Consider the following 3,654-nt stretch of genomic DNA (forward strand, 5'->3'; position numbering starts at 1 on the left):
CTCCTTCCTTCAGTGTCCCCCTCTTCTCTCCTTCCTTCAGTGTCCCCCTCTTCTCTCCTTCCTTCAGTGTCTCCCTCTTCTCTCCTCCTTTTGGAGCAGTTGCTCCCCATCTCTTTGTCTCTATGAGATCTGTGAGTGAACACAGAAAATAAATCCCAGTATATTGATTTGTATTATATAATATGTAGAAAAACTACTAAATACAATTGCAGATGTTTTTACAATAGCAAAATACAATTCATGAAGGATACAAATGTGTCATTTGACTTGTATTTATGTGTTTAGCATTGACAGGAAATGAAAATCCCCAAATAAACTTGTTGCTGTGAAGTGACTGTTAATGTCATGACTTCGACTTTCCATCTTACTGTCACAGAAACAGGAAGTGACTATGGGCGCCATTTTCATATAGAAAACCCCCAGATTCGCTTTCACAAAATGGCGCCCTATGTGTCCAAAACAATGCATCACACTTGAAGAACTTGTGTTGTCATTTCCGGTCACAACTTGTGGACTTGTTTACGTGCTGCTTGCGGTTTGTTGCTAACGTTACTTTACTACCAGCCAACTTTACAGTTTTTCCTTTTTATTTTTTTAAACCGTTTTTTATATATTTTTTTTCTTCCCCTCCACTTTTTCTCCCCGGACACTTTATCTGGACATGGTTCTACAGGACCTCCGGCATTAAGCAACGAGTCGGAGTCAGAGGCCGAGCCTTCTCTGGTCTCTCCTCCATCCATTACTGTATCTGAGCCGCCGAAGCCTCCCACCCTTACCTCTGACAAATTGAAAACTCTAGTCATTGGCGACTCCATTTCCCTCACTTCCAAGGCAGTTATAGTCAATTAACTAATCACTGATCATTATCTTGATGTGATTGGACTGACTGAAGCATGGCTTAAGCCTGATGAATTTACTGTGGTAAATGAGGCCTCGCCTCTTGGTTACACTAGTGACCATATCCCCCGCGCATCCCGCAAAGGCAGAGGTGTCGCTAACATTTAAGATAGCAAATTTCAATTTACAAAAACAAATGACTGCGTTTTCATCTTTTGAGCTTCTAGTCATGAAATCTATGCAGCCTACTCAATCACTTTTTATAGCTACTGTTTACAGGCCTCCTGGGCCGTACACAGTGTTCCTCACTGAGTTCCCTGGATTCCTATCAGACCTTGTAGTCCTGGCAGATAATATTCACATTTTTGGTGACTTTAATATTCACATAGAAAATTCCACATACCCACACCAAAAGTCTTTCGGAGCCGTCATCGACTCGGTGGGTTTTGTCCAACATGTCTCTGGACCCACTCACTGTCACAGTCATACGCTGGACCTAGTTTTGTCCAACATGTCTCCGGACCCACTCACTGTCACAGTCATACGCTGGACCTAGTTTTGTCCAACATGTCTCTGGACCCACTCACTGTCACAGTCATACGCTGGACCTAGTTTTGTCCAACATGTCTCTGGACCCACTCACTGTCACAGTCATACGCTGGACCTAGTTTTGTCCAACATGTCTCTGGACCCACTCACTGTCACAGTCATACGCTGGACCTAGTTTTGTCCAACATGTCTCCGGACCCACTCACTGTCACAGTCATACGCTGGACCTAGTTTTGTCCAACATGTCTCTGGACCCACTCACTGTCACAGTCATACGCTGGACCTAGTTTTGTCCAACATGTCTCTGGACCCACTCACTGTCACAGTCATACGCTGGACCTAGTTTTGTCCAACATGTCTCTGGACCCACTCACTGTCACAGTCATACGCTGGACCTAGTTTTGTCCAACATGTCTCTGGACCCACTCACTGTCACAGTCATACGCTGGACCTAGTTTTGTCCAACATGTCTCTGGACCCACTCACTGTCACAGTCATACGCTGGACCTAGTTTTGTCCAACATGTCTCCGGACCCACTCACTGTCACAGTCATACGCTGGACCTAGTTTTGTCCAACATGTCTCCGGACCCACTCACTGTCACAGTCATACGCTGGACCTAGTTTTGTCCAACATGTCTCTGGACCCACTCACTGTCACAGTCATACGCTGGACCTAGTTTTGTCCAACATGTCTCTGGACCCACTCACTGTCACAGTCATACGCTGGACCTAGTTTTGTCCAACATGTCTCTGGACCCACTCACTGTCACAGTCATACGCTGGACCTAGTTTTGTCCAACATGTCTCTGGACCCACTCACTGTCACAGTCATACGCTGGACCTAGTTTTGTCCAACATGTCTCTGGACCCACTCACTGTCACAGTCATACGCTGGACCTAGTTTTGTCCAACATGTCTCTGGACCCACTCACTGTCACAGTCATACGCTGGACCTAGTTTTGTCCAACATGTCTCTGGACCCACTCACTGACACAGTCATACGCTGGACCTAGTTTTGTCCAACATGTCTCTGGACCCACTCACTGTCACAGTCATACGCTGGACCTAGTTTTGTCCAACATGTCTCTGGACCCACTCACTGTCACAGTCATACGCTGGACCTAGTTTTGTCCAACATGTCTCTGGACCCACTCACTGTCACAGTCATACGCTGGACCTAGTTTTGTCCAACATGTCTCTGGACCCACTCACTGTCACAGTCATACGCTGGACCTAGTTTTGTCCAACATGTCTCCGGACCCACTCACTGTCACAGTCATACGCTGGACCTAGTTTTGTCCAACATGTCTCCGGACCCACTCACTGTCACAGTCATACGCTGGACCTAGTTTTGTCCAACATGTCTCTGGACCCACTCACTGTCACAGTCATACGCTGGACCTAGTTTTGTCCAACATGTCTCTGGACCCACTCACTGTCACAGTCATACGCTGGACCTAGTTTTGTCCAACATGTCTCTGGACCCACTCACTGTCACAGTCATACGCTGGACCTAGTTTTGTCCAACATGTCTCTGGACCCACTCACTGTCACAGTCATACGCTGGACCTAGTTTTGTCCAACATGTCTCTGGACCCACTCACTGTCACAGTCATACGCTGGACCTAGTTTTGTCCAACATGTCTCTGGACCCACTCACTGTCACAGTCATACGCTGGACCTAGTTTTGTCCAACATGTCTCTGGACCCACTCACTGTCACAGTCATACGCTGGACCTAGTTTTGTCCAACATGTCTCCGGACCCACTCACTGTCACAGTCATACGCTGGACCTAGTTTTTTTGTCCAACATGTCTCCATGGACCCACTCACTGTCACAGTCATACGCTGGACCTAGTTTTGTCCAACATGTCTCTGGACCCACTCACTGTCACAGTCATACGCTGGACCTAGTTTTGTCCAACATGTCTCTGGACCCACTCACTGTCACAGTCATACGCTGGACCTAGTTTTGTCCAACATGTCTCTGGACCCACTCACTGTCACAGTCATACGCTGGACCTAGTTTTGTCCAACATGTCTCTGGACCCACTCACTGTCACAGTCATACGCTGGACCTAGTTTTGTCCAACATGTCTCCGGACCCACTCACTGTCACAGTCATACGCTGGACCTAGTTTTGTCCAACATGTCTCTGGACCCACTCACTGTCACAGTCATACGCTGGACCTAGTTTTGTCCAACATGTCTCTGGACCCACTCACTGTCACAGTCATACGCTGGACCTAGTTTTGTCCAACATGTC

The 3,654-nt window shown here is 47.2% G+C and overlaps 1 protein-coding gene across 1 annotated transcript in view; it reads right to left on the minus strand.

Annotated features, from left to right (window-relative positions):
• Positions 1-1,389, minus strand: part of LOC118380198 (NACHT, LRR and PYD domains-containing protein 12-like) — a 23,656-nt gene extending 22,267 nt beyond the window's left edge. The window contains exon 1 of the mRNA XM_052528447.1: positions 1-1,389. This exon is cut by the window's left edge and continues 723 nt beyond it. The gene's annotated coding sequence lies outside the window, so the exon portion shown is untranslated.
• Positions 1,390-3,654: the final 2,265 nt, after the last annotated feature.

Source organism: Oncorhynchus keta, chromosome 10 (genome assembly GCF_023373465.1).
Source record: "Oncorhynchus keta strain PuntledgeMale-10-30-2019 chromosome 10, Oket_V2, whole genome shotgun sequence".
NCBI lineage: Eukaryota > Metazoa > Chordata > Actinopteri > Salmoniformes > Salmonidae > Oncorhynchus > Oncorhynchus keta.